This window comes from Lynx rufus, unplaced genomic scaffold (assembly GCF_022079265.1).
Source record: "Lynx rufus isolate CCGP_SWC_20201006 ecotype Redwood Valley unplaced genomic scaffold, mLynRuf1.p SCAF_5, whole genome shotgun sequence".
NCBI classification, from domain to species: domain Eukaryota; kingdom Metazoa; phylum Chordata; class Mammalia; order Carnivora; family Felidae; genus Lynx; species Lynx rufus.
The window spans coordinates 65,599,985-65,613,814 of record NW_025814867.1 but is presented as its reverse complement, the minus strand read 5'-3'; the positions used below and the strand labels follow the sequence as shown (position 1 = coordinate 65,613,814).

The 13,830-nt window shown below is 35.8% G+C and overlaps 1 protein-coding gene across 1 annotated transcript in view; it reads left to right on the top strand.

Annotated features, from left to right (window-relative positions):
- The window catches only part of SPATA16 (spermatogenesis associated 16), a 231,875-nt gene that overhangs the window by 74,632 nt on the left and 143,413 nt on the right, over window positions 1-13,830 (top strand). The gene's annotated exons all lie outside the window — the stretch shown is intronic.

The window sequence follows — 13,830 nt, the reverse complement described above, 5'->3', positions numbered from 1 at the left end:
AATATTAATAAAAAAAATGGGAGCATTGCTGGTGCCAGTTTCTTCTTGATATGAACAAATGTGTAGGCTACTAAGTAACAGTGTTGATACCACTTGGAGGATAATAATAGGAACACGAAAGAAAAATGTTTGGTCTTAACCTGAATGTATACAACCCTGGGTACCTTACAGTGTCTTGCTTTGAGAAAACATGGGTAACTATTTTAAAGACACTGCCATTCATTTCAAGAAAGACATTACAGTATCCGTACTCATTTTTCTCAACTTAGAAAGGTTTGAGCTAGGAAATGTTTCTTCCTAGCTCCATCCTTTGATAATCCCTTGATTACTGGCTATTCCTTCCAACTGAATGAAATTAACACAATCTATATGTTTGTGTGACCATGTATACATGTATGTTTACATGAGCTGAAGAGCATGAAGATAACAAATGGGAATCACGGCATAAGGATATCTGGTTGGACTTTTTGCAAGTCAGGCATTTTGACTCTTCAAAAGCTTAGGCATGTTAAAAAACACTGTATGGATCATTATTAGTACCTTTATGTATCTTTCTATTTTCTCCCCACAAAAATATATTTACCTATAAAAAAGATACTTCCACTGAAGATATATGAAGCATAACTCTAAAAGAATATAAAACATTCTAATTTCTGTGGAAGGGCAAAGTATTCACTGTGCCATACTGCAGGGAACAGCCACGATACCTTTCGGCAGTGCAAAACAGACCACATAAGAAACAGTTCTCAAGCAGGAATGAGAACAAGTATTTCTCAAACACCTTCCTTGTAGCAGGTGTGATTAGGTGCTTCATATGCTGTCTTAGTTAATCCTTCCAGTAACTTCCTGAGTTTTCCTTACTACCATTTTACAGATGAAGGAACCACACCTAGCAAACATTACAGTAATTTTTCTTTCTCCTAACAACTCTGGTATCATCTCATTTCAGCTTAAAAATAATGAAAATCATACTATCTTTAAAATCTGGAGGGGTTCCCACCCCAGATTGAGGTAGCAGTGGGATATAGGGAGCATTGTCCCTAAAATCATAAAATTATAGGCTTACCTTCCACTTCTCTGATTGGTTTGAAAATCCTTGCTTTTCACATGTGTGATTTGTGGGTAATGATATGTAGCAAGTCTACTGCACAACATTGATGCAGCACAGGTTTTAAGTCACGAGACTCTAACATACATCATCACCACTTTTTTTCTTCTTTTTACCTGAAGCCCTGCCTCTTTGTGATTATCACATGAATTAATAAAACTGTCTTGAAAGATAAACACATAGCCTTATTTGTGTTTAAAAAAATTAAGTGAGAAAAAAAGACAATGAAGTTTAAAGCAAATAAATTCCAAAAAATAATTAAATATGGTCATATATTTTATCCAAGGAATATAAATGTCCAAGTGTCTTAAGAATCATTATTTGCTTATCTTAATAAGAACACAAGAAACACACCCTGATGGCTCAGACATCTTATTTGAAGTTTCTTTTCTAAAGGAGAAGAAGGAGAAGAAACAAGGGAAGCAGGAGAAGAAGAGGAAGAAAGGGAGAGGAAGGGAAAGAGAGGAGGAGGAAAAGGAAAAGAAGAGGAGGAAGGAGAGAAGGAAAGGAAGAAGGAGAGGACGAGAAGAAAGAGAAGGACAAGTACATGAAGAGGGAAGGGGAGGGAGATAAAGAGGCAGAGGATAGGAGGAGAAAAAAGAAGAGAAAGACGAAGAGGGGAGAAGGTGAGGCAGGGAGGTGAGGAGGTTAGGAGGAGAGGAGGGAAAAGGAGACAGCAGTGACTATTTCTGATATGAGAGGAAAATTTAAGACATACTAAAGGCAGAACAAAACAGATTGACCCTCTCTTGAGTTTTCATTAATAAGCAGGGTCTGAAGCTGGATCAGATTTCGTTCTTTCTTTCTTTTCTTTCTTTCTTTTTATGTTTTTATATATTTTTGAGAGACAGAGACAGAGCACAAGTTGGAGAGGGGCAGAGAGAGAATGAGACAAAGAATCCAAAGCAGGCTCCAGGCTCTGAGCTGTCAGCAGAGAGCCCGATGCAGGGCTCAAACTCACAAACTGTGAGATCATGACCTGAGCTGAAGTCAGATGCTTAACCGACTGAGCCACCCAGGCACCCCTGGATCAGATTTCTTGAGTCGCCTGTCCAAGTTGCAAAAGATATAATAAAAGGATTATATTCTATTTATATTAAATAAATTCACAACTTTTTATGCTTATTTTTAAAAATTATGACAGCTTGCAATAGATTAGTTACAATAACCCTGGCTTCAGCATTCCCGCATTACCTCCATTATACTTTACCATTGCTCCAATGGCTCTTCACCCAGATAGGTCATCATCTACCCTTGTATTCAAGTTGACTGCATTTTGGTTTATAATCATCTTGCTTGGTGTTTTATGTCTCATCCTAGTTGCATTCTTTCTCTTATAATAATTTAGACTAGCCTTAACTCTGGAGTCAGTATCCATTTGGCTTTTATCTTTCCTTTCTTTTTACTCATAGATATAGAAATGGTCCATAAATGAAGAAGCAGTATATTAATGTAACGGAGCAGTATTCTTATGCAACAATGCATCTGCTGTCAGGACCCCTCTTTGGAATGTGAATCTACCATTTATTGCTGGTTTGTTCCCCTGCTTTTGATTTCCATGTGGTTCTTGGAAAACAGACCAGGGGTGCTAATGCACAATTCCCATGCTGAATACTGCCTTCAGGGAAATGTTGTTCATTTTGGTCCTTGAAACTGGCAAATAGGCTGCACAGGCACACCTCATGGTTGAGTTTATTCCTATGTTATTTTAAGATGATTCTTTTATGTTGGTTTCCCATTTTCTAATACACCAGCTCTAAAATCCATTCTGAAGGAATGAACCATTTAGTCTTTCTGCAACTTCTTCCTCTGTAAATTCTCACTGGGGCATTAAAAGCAGTAATGTCCTTAAAATTTTGAAATGTTATAAAACATGTAATTGTTGTGGACTGGGGTAAGTATGAATAATAAAAACAGCAGAGATATGTTTGTTTCTACTTCCTGCAAGGTCAAGTGATTTTTTTAATTTGAATTCAAGTTAGTTAACATATAGTGTAGTGTTGGTTTCAGGAGTAGAATTTAGTGATTCATCACTTACATATAACACCCAGTGCTCATCACAAAAAGTTCCCTCCCTAACGTCCATACCCCCTACCCACTTCAACAGCCCTGTTTGTTCTCTGCATATAAGAGTCTTGTGCTTTATCTCCCTGTTTCTATCTTATTTTATTTTTCCTTCCCTTCTCTTATGTTCATATATTTTGTTTCTTAAATTCCACATAGAGGGGAAATCATATATTTGTCTTTCTCTGACTTATTTCTCTTAGCATAATATGCTCTAGTTCCATCCCTATTGCTGTAAATGGCAAGATTAAGATTTCATTCTTTTTGATCACCAAGTAATATTCCATTGTGTTTATATACCACATCTTCTTCTTCCATTCATCATTCAATGGACATTTGGTCTTTTTCCATAATTGGGCTATTATTGATAGCACTGCTATAAACATTGGGGTGCATGTGCCCCTTTGAATCAGTATTTTTGTATCCTTTGGATAAATACCTAGTAGTGCAGTTGCTGGGTCATGGGGTAGTTCTATTTTTAATTTTTTGAGGAACCTTCATACTGTTTCCCAGAGTGGTTGCACCACCAATAGTTGCATTCCCACCAATAGTGCAAAAGTAGTCTCCTTTATCCACATCCTCGCCAACATCTGTTGTTTCCTGAATTGTTAATTTTAGCCATTCTGACAGGGATGGTGGTATCTTATTGTGGTTTTGATTTGTATTTCCTTGATGATGAGTGATGTTGAGCATCTTTTCGTGTTTCTGTTAGCTATCTGGATGTCCTCTTTGGAAAAATGTCTATTCACATCTTCTGCTCATTTTCAAACTGGATTATTTGGTTTTTAGGTATTGAGTTTTATAAGATCGTTATGTATTTGGACACTAATCCTTTATCGGAAATATCATTTGCAAATACCTGATCCCATTCCATAGGTTGCCTTTTAGTTTTTGTTGATTGTTTCCTTTGCTGTGCAGAAACTTTTTATCTTGATGAGGTCCCAGTAGTTCATGTTTGCTTTTGTTTTGCCTGCCTCTGGAGACGTGTCTAGTAAGAAGTTGCTGCGGCTGAGGTCAAAAAGGTTGCTGTCTGTTTTCTCCTGTAGGATTTTGATGGTTTCCTGTCTCACATTTAGGACTTTTATCCGTTTTGAATTTATTTTTGTGTGTGGTTTAAGAAAGTGGTCCCATTTCATTCTTCTGCATGTTGCTGTCCAGTTTTTCCAACACCATTTGCTGAAAAGACTGTCTTTTTTGCATTGGATATTCTTTTCTGTTTTGTCAAAAATTAGTTAGCCATACATACATTAGTGGTTCCATTTCTGGGAAGTAAAAACCCTCAAGAAAGTAGGGATAGAAGGAACATACCTGAACATCATAAAGGCCATATATGAAAGACCCACAGCTAATATCATCCTCCATGTGGAAAAACTGAGAGCTTTCCCCCTAAGTCAGGAACATGATAGGGATGTCTACTCTCACCACTGTTGTTCAACATAGTACTGGAAGTTCTAGCCTCAGCAATCAGACAACATGAAGAAATAAAAGCCATACAAATTGGCAAAGGAGAAGTCAAACTTTCACTCTTCACAGATGACACGATACTCTATACAGAAAACTTGAAAGACTCCACCAAAAAAACTGCTAGAATTGATACATAAAGTCAGCAAAATCATAGGATATAAATTCACTGTACAGAAATCTGTTGCACATCTATACACCAATAATGAAGTAGCAGAAAGAGAAATCAAGGAATCAGTCCCATTTACAATTTCACTAAAAACCCTAAGTTACCTAGGAATAAATCTGACCAAAGAAGTAAAAGATCTGTATGTTAAAAACTATAAACTGCTTATGAAAGAAATTGAAGAAGACACCAAGAAATGGAAAAACATTCCATGCTTATGGATTGGAAGAACAAATATTGTTAATATGTCGATACTACCCAAAGAAATCTACATATTCAATGCAATCCCTATTAAAATAACACCAGCATTCTTCACAGAGCTAGAACAAACAATTCTAAAAATTTTATGGAAGCAGAAAAGACTCTGAATAGCCAAGATAATGTTAAAAAAGAAAATCAGAACTGGAAGTATCACAATTCCCCACTTCAAGCTGTATTAGAAAGCTGTAGTCATCAAGACAGTATGGCTGGCACAAAAACAGAAAACAGGCACATAAATCAATGGAACAGGTCAATGATTTTTTAAATAATTCTAGATTTTCAAAGATTCATTCTGTAATTATAAATAGAGTAGATCTATAAGTTTTCTTGTAATGTGGTGAATGAAGCTTTAGCAATCAAAGGCCTGAATTTGAATTCGTGTAACATCAATGACTAGCCTTGACTTTTACAAATTGCTTAATTTCTCTTTGTATTAGCTTCTCTGCATTTTTCAGCATCTCTGAACAAGGGGTAATGACTATATCTTCCTCAACACTTGTGAAAGGGGTTAAATGATATTATAGGTGTGTGTTTTGCAAATGGAAAATTTTCGTGCAAATCTTAGCCTTAAGGTCACCATTGTGTTTTATTTCAAACATATCAGGTGATTAGCCTGAAATGTTACAAGTATAGGACTCACACATTTCTTTTCATGAGCACATTTGCTCTGTTTAGCACAGTGAGCGGTTTAGTCTATGTGATGCTCATGAACAAAGTGAAAACCATTTTGATGGTCCCCATTGGGACATATTTATTTTTAGTCTGCTGGTTTGTTGCCTTTACACCCAAAAAATCTCCAGACAAGTAGAAATTGAAGCAATCAAGACCAAAACTAAAATTGAGGAAGCCTAAGAAAATACAAGGAACTGCTGAATATTGGATGTCCAAAAAATGTTACAAATAATTAATTTTTTCAGAAAAATGGGGGACTACCCATGTTTCCAAATTTAACTAACACTGTTTTAAGAAATTAAAGCTTATTCCCATGAATCTGCCTCACCCAAGCTAAACTGTAAAATTGACATTTGTATCTTATTCTTGAACCAACTTTCATTTGTGTTTCCCAATCCTTTCAGTCCTAAGGATCTTGTCTGAGATATTTGGTATGGAGAAGTCACTGTGTAGTCTATTACATACAGGGCCACAAGTAGCAAGAGACAAACTTGGGGCAGACCAGTTTTTATTGGAGCAAGTAAAAATCATGGCCTAGATGCCAACCCCTATTCATTTTATAGCTTTTGCTAACCTGTGTTGGATATTTTAAATTTTCTCTTTGCTCCTTTACCAGATAGAAATCTCTTGTTGAGTGTGCCTGACTTGCTCTGACTCTATTAGTTGACCTTAGAAGATCTGACTACCTTACAAATATAGGTACCAGTCTACTATTCATTTAAATTTTCACAATTCATGAATGCGTATTTCATGAATATGGATATTTTATATCATTGACAACATAGTATTAGCCTCAACTAGCATTTTGCAAATCCTGGGGTCATACTATTACTGCTGTATTTGCCTAAACCCTCTGTCATTTCCTCTTCTGTTGCTATGGCAAATATTCCTTATGTTTATCCTCTCTCAGCCCTGTGACCTTTCCTCATTTTTCATAGAAGTCTGAAGAGCAGCCATATGCTAAGTTATAACACCTTTACTTTGAGAAGAAATGTCTCCTTGATGGCACTGCCTATAACTTTGCTCACAGGTTATTGCTCTTACATACAATTCTTAAGACTCTTCTTCACTGGAAGAAATGCAGACCATGTGCCTTTCTTAGGTTACCTGAGGCAAAGTAATTTTCTAATTGGATATAAATGTTCTTATGGTATTATCAATAATTAGGCTTTTTTAAAGCAAATATGACTTTTACACAAAAGACAGTAATATTTACAGTAGTATTTGCTATTTTTGTGGTGTTTCACAAGAGATTAGCAGGTGAAAGAAATCTAATATATAACCTCACTACTAATTAATTTCAATCTTTTTGGTTTTTTTACACTTTAAGTTCCTATAAGATTTTCTTGTGGAAACTGTTCAACAGATACAATTTCTGAGAAAGTAGTTTTTGTTTTTTGTGGAAAGAAAATAATATGAGAATAACATTAAGAAGTCACATGTATGTACCCCCCCAAAAGAGGCAGAGATATTTTGATTTTAGAAGAGAGAGCAAAAGGATGGTGTTATATAATACAAATTATTAAGCAAGTATGTCCCACATGCCTTATCATCTTCCTTCTTACAGGTACAGCCATCATATAAATTTTGACTATTTATTTGCACATTAGTCCTCAAACTAGCCTTATAAACCATTCTATTTTTAAACATTATCGAGTATCCCAAAGAGCTTTGATTTATATGGGTAATATCTATAAATATTTACCATATTAGAGATTAAAATGTAGAAATTTAAAAATATTTATTCATTTGAAAATAATAAACCCATTACATGTTAACATAAAATACATATTTTATTAGAAATAACTATATTTTCAGGGCATCTTGGTGGCTCAGGCGATCTGACTCTTGATTTTAGCTCAGGTCATGATCTCGTGGTAAATGGGATCAAGCCCTGCCTCAGGCTCTGCACTGTCAGTGCTCTCTCCCTCTCTCTCTCTCTGCCCCTCCCCTGCTCACACTCTTTGTCTCTCTCTAAAACTGAATAAATATTTAAAAATAAATAAATAAAAATAAAAATAGCTCTATTTTCCAAAAATGCATAGAGGAATAGCCTTGTTTCACATGTTGTAAATCTCTGTAATGTATAGCATCTTAAAAGGAAACTGAGTTCTCATACTTGATTCTGCATTCACTCTGTTGCTATATGTTTGCACTATATGAAGAAAATCCAATCTGACCCAGATGTATAATTAAAAAAGGAAAGAGAACGTTAATAGACTTTTCAGATAATCCTGAATATCCTTCTTGATACTATACCAAGACTTGACAAGTGAGAGTTTCTTTAAGATTAATTACAGTGTGGATTCTGAAACCATTATCAATCAACTTGTACTCTGTTACTTTAAAAGCCATTGGTCTTTCTTATACTTTGAATGGATTGTTCTGAGTTAGTAACATCATACATTGATTATTTGTAAAATAATGCATTATTTGCAGATTTCTATTATGCAAATTACTATTATGCAATAGTAAAATTTTAAAATTACACATGTTAGTATTACCAATCTCGTCAGAAGGTCTTTAAGCATTGGGTGGCTGTCAAGCTCACAGTGACAGATACAAGTCTTCCAAAATTCTAATTTTTGCTTGAAAGCTCTAACTTCTATCACTAGTAATAAATACTGTCAGTTGTGTTCCTTTAAGTGACAGGCACACTTAGTTCATTTTCAAAAAATGTCTGCCATATTCAAAGTCTGATAATCAGTTTGTTCCTTGTTGTTCCACATAAAACATGGTGTTCCATGGTAACAGCAGCTAAGTCAGGTCACAAATGCATACAATGGCACGAGTAGTTTTCCTCAAGACAGCATATTTTCTTATGCAAGAGAGAAGTGCTTAATGCATACGTCCCATCTCATGATGTCAAATATTAAAAAGACATGTACTCAGGGGTTGAGAGTTATCATTTTTGGGGGGGGGGAACGAGGGCATGCAATGGTGAAGAATATACTCAATGACTACTAGAACAGTTTGGTATCTCTGATTTGTTTCCTGCAGTTTTACCCACTATGGCTTTTGCAACATTAGTACAAATGTCAACATAGTGATAAAGTAAAATAATATCTAAGTATTACTATGAAAATCATTATAATAGTATTGTGAAGGTCCTGAAAGTGTCTCAGGACCCTTGGGTATCTGCAGGCCACACTTTGAGAATCACTGTATTAGCTCAGAGCATCCTTCGTATCTTCCCAGCTCTTGTATCTCTTATCTTTCTTCACAATAGTTTCAGTGATTGTCTTCTTTTTTTTTTTTTTTAATTTTTTTTTTCAACGTTTATTTATTTTTGGGACAGAGAGAGACAGAGCATGAACAAGGGAGGGGCAGAGAGAGAGGGAGACACAGAATCAGAAACAGGCTCCAGGCTCCGAGCCATCAGCCCAGAGCCTGACGCGGGGCTCGAACTCACAGACCGCGAGATCGTGACCTGGCTGAAGTCGGACACTTAACCGACTGCGCCACCCAGGCGCCCCAGTGATTGTCTTCTTAAAACGTGTTTCCATCATGTGTTTGCTTAGTAATCCCTGAAGCATTGTTAATTTCTTCCATAAAATTAAAAATCCTTTAACTAATGAACAGGCTCCTGCCTTTTCCTATGGTCAATTTATTACTTTAGTCAAGCAAATTTACATGGCCGTTTTTAATATGGTTTACGATTCTCTATCACCAAGTCATTTGGGGGGGGGCACTCTTCCAATTTGGATGTTCTACCTTTCTTCCCTAAAGAAGAATATTTCAGCTCGAAACTCCCTTTCTCCTGACTTCTTTCCAAGTTTTACATTTTCCTGTCATTGCAGACCCTTTGCCCAAGCCTTTTGCCTTTCCATCTTTTTTGTATGCATCCCCCAATTAACTGTTTCAAGTTTCAGTTCATTTATTGTGGGTTATATATGTATCTATGCGATTTTTCACAATTAGGTTAATACTTCCATCTGGGGGCTAGTCGCTTAGTATCTAACATAACTTTTAAACAAAAGAAGCATGATACATGCTGTTGTCATTATATTCATAGAAAAAGGCAGCACTTTTAAAGATATCTGGAAAATGTATTCTTTCCAAAGTAATGTTCTATGATACTTTATTTGGTACAAGTCACAACAGGTTGCCACTCAATACTTTGAGTCAAAGAGAATAGGATGTCAAAACAAGAAATTTGTCAATAAAGAAAGAACTAATCAGCATATTAAAAAATCCTGTTGAGGGGCGCCTGGGTGGCGCAGTCGGTTAAGCGTCCGACTTCAGCCAGGTCACGATCTCGCGGTCCGGGAGTTCGAGCCCCGCGTCAGGCTCTGGGCTGATGGCTCAGAGCCTGGAGCCTGTTTCCGATTCTGTGTCTCCCTCTCTCTCTGCCCCTCCCCCGTTCATGCTCTGTCTCTCTCTGTCCCAAAAATAAATAAACGTTGAAAAAAAAAAAATTAAAAAATCCTGTTGTATTTCAAAGAGAAAATATTAACATTGTTATTTTATAGTATTAACAATGAATGGACTTCCTAATTGGAGTCACTTTCAGTAATGGTAATTTGGTCTCTAAACATTGAATCCAACATTGAGAGCCTTTCCCATAATCAAAGTCCATATTCAATTCAAATTTTGGCTTTAATCTAGGGGTTTAGTCGGGATAGACACTATACATAGATACAGTGTCCATTGTGGTGCAATACCGCTAATTCTCTTAATTCAACAAAGGGAAATCATGGACAACTATCAGAAGTCCAATTGCTTCATAAAGTCTAAGTGTTACATTCATATTTCTCCTTTGATGTGGAAGCTACGGTGGACTTTATAGTAGGTAAAATATTGTTATCTGGATGTCATTGATTGGTCACAAAACCAAAAAATCATGATGTTAATATAAACAATATTAAAACTTGACAAAATACAAATGGCTTTGACTTTGCTATCAAAAAAATTCCTCTAATTCTCAGATTCTAAAAGAAATAGCATCCCATTTCATTAGGCAGTGAAACTATATAGTAGAAACCACTATTTATTCCAGTTCATTTTAAAGATTCTTACATAATTTCCAGTTAAAGGCAGCATAAAAAAATAATAGAATGCAGGCAGACATTTATTTCCATACAATAGGGCTACTCAAAATCTTAGTTTAAGTATGTATTTACCCTTCTGGCTCTTTTCTTTAGAACCTGTGCAGTGTCTGGAACGTGGTTTACACTCAATAATTGTTGCTGAATGAATCATAAGTAATTTCTGGTAGGTTAGAACAGAGGGGAATTTATTAATTGTACTTTTCAAAGTAATCATTCTAAATTGCATCCCACCCAACCAACGCAAAGAATAGAAAAATATATGTGATATTTGTCATGCTGTTCTTGAACCACCACCACCCTTCTCCACCTTCCTCCCCCTCAGTATTACACAGACAGATGAATAGAGCCTTACATCTACATCTTTGTCTTTGAATCTTGATAGCTTTTCTACAGGAGAGTTGATAGCCGGTATTTGGTTCACAGACCTTAAAGAAAAGATAATAGGGCCAACACTGTATTATTTTTTAAGAGAAAATGTCAAGAACAAAAAATGAAAATGTCAAAAGATAGGTTGATATACTGTATTACTCAAAGACGGTTTTGTTGGGAGAGCTGACCAAGTGATTTACTAACAGCTTTTACTGGACAGTCTTTGGATTACAATGTAGATGAAAAATAAATGGGAATCCATTTCATGTTTACTCTATCCAGGCATTTGACAGATGGAGAAAAAAATAGGAAGACACAATTAGGGTCTAAAAAAATGTGGAGGTTTTTTTTTTGAGGTTTTAAAATTATGAACAATAATTTTGTACTGAAAATTTTTTACGAAGGGCCTACTTATCTGTCTTTATATCCTTTAATTATATAGATTGCCTTTCATTACTGATCACATCTGCATACAGATAGAGGTTATGAAATTGTGTAAATCTGATGTTCAACTGAGATATAGGTGCAAAAGTCAGTACAGGGGGCCCTTGGTATATTCAGTTCATAACAGATGTAGATCTCATTGGTGAGCCTTAGATAAGATTAAGTGCTGTGGTGGCTCCTGAGGAAAAGTTTGTTCTGTCACTTAGTAACATTGCCTTATTCCATAAACATCCATTGGGTGTCCATCATGTGTCAGGGATTTTCTAGGTATGGATATATAAAGATAATATTGGTGAGCATTATTTTCCATTATGGAGAGGTCTCCAATGGATACAGAGTAATTAACTGAGTAAAAACATAAAAGAAATACAGAAAAAAATAAATGTTCTCCATTGCTTAAATACATATTACTGCACACTTCTAAAGATTTACTAGGATGTCATACTTAATTTTGATGATTATATGATACATGTTAACCAATGATATTCATGTTGATGAAGAATATGGAAGTCTAAAAGCCTTAGGAGGCCTCCTTTTAAAGGTTCATATTTCTTGGTATTAATGACCCATTAAATTTATTACTTGCATCCCTTAATTTTCATTCTATTTTTCTAAACAAGAAAATCTCACAATGAAGTTCTAAAGTAAAATGCACTTAAACATAAATCCTAATCATTCTTTAATGTATGTTTAGTATTAACTCTGTGAAGAAGACAGACAATAAATCTTTCCCTTCTGACTATATATTTTTCAATACTGTGAAAATATAGCAAATTTTAAAGTATTTATCCCTTTGACTTTTGGTTATGTTGAGAAATAAAGTATTGCTCACTTGAATAATTTAATATTTTCCACATGTAATTAATGGTAATTTGAATGGCAAAACATCATGGATGATGTTTGAGTTAGTCCCCTGTTTGCTTTCTCTAAATTTGTTTTATGCTGTGCATGCACAAGCTGGGATGTCAAGAAATATTTAAGAATGACTTCTCGTTGTTTTCCTAAAGAGTTAGGTTTTGTTTTCCTGCTTTTGTAAAAACATACTTTGCTACTGTTTGGGCAGAGCTATATGCTTTGTTTGACAATAATTTACTATAATTTTCTCATTTCAAAAACCAGCACCTGGATGGCTCAGTTGGTTGAGTGTCCGACTTCGACTCAGGTCATGATCTCACAGTTTGTGGGTTCCGGCCCCACATTGGGCTCTATGATGACAGCACAGAGCCTGGAGCCTGCTTCAAGGCTTCAGGTTCTCTCTCTCTCTCTCTCTCCTCCTCCTCCTCCCCCCATCTCAAAAATAAACATTAACTTTTTTTTTTAATCCAATGCCTTTAATTCTGATTTTATGCCTTAATCTTTATAAAATAGTTCATTTCTCCTATGTAAGTTAAATTGAGTCATTTCATTTTCCTATTTTGCTTGTCAGTGTGAAATATTTAAAATGAGTACATGGACTTCTCAATTCTTCTCAACAAATTAAGGACTGTTATACCTTATTTTAGCTTTTAATTCTAGTCAATCTTTTGTTTTTTGTTTTTTTTTTATATATATGAAATTTATTGACATATTGGTTTCCATACAACACCCAGTGCTCATCCCAAAAGGTGCCCTCCTCAATACCCATCACCCACCCGCCCCTCCCTCCCACCCCCCATCAACCCTCAGTTTGTTCTCAGTTTTTAACAGTCTCTTATGCTTTGGCTCTCTCCCACTCTAACCTCTTTTTTTTTTTCTTCCCCTCCCCCATGGGTTCCTGTTAAGTTTCTCAGGATCCACATAAGAGTGAAACCATATGGTATCTGTCTTTCTCTGTATGGCTTATTTCACTTAGCATCACACTCTCCAGTTCCATCCACGTTGCTACAAAGGGCCATATTTCATTTTTTCTCATTGCCACGTAGTATTCCATTGTGTATATATACCACAATTTCTTTATCCATTCATCAGTTGATGGACATTTAGGCTCTTTCCATAATTTGGCTATTGTTGAGAGTGCTGCTATAAACATTGGGGTACAAGTGCCCCTATGCATCAGTACTCCTGTATCCCTTGGGTAAATTCCTAGCAGTGCTATTGCTGGGTCATAGGGTAGGTCTATTTTTAATTTTCTGAGGAACCTCCACACTGCTTTCCAGAGCGGCTGCACCAATTTGCATTCCCACCAACAGTGCAAGAGGGTTCCCGTTTCTCCACATCCTCTCCAGCATCTATAGTCTTCTGATTTGTTCATTTTG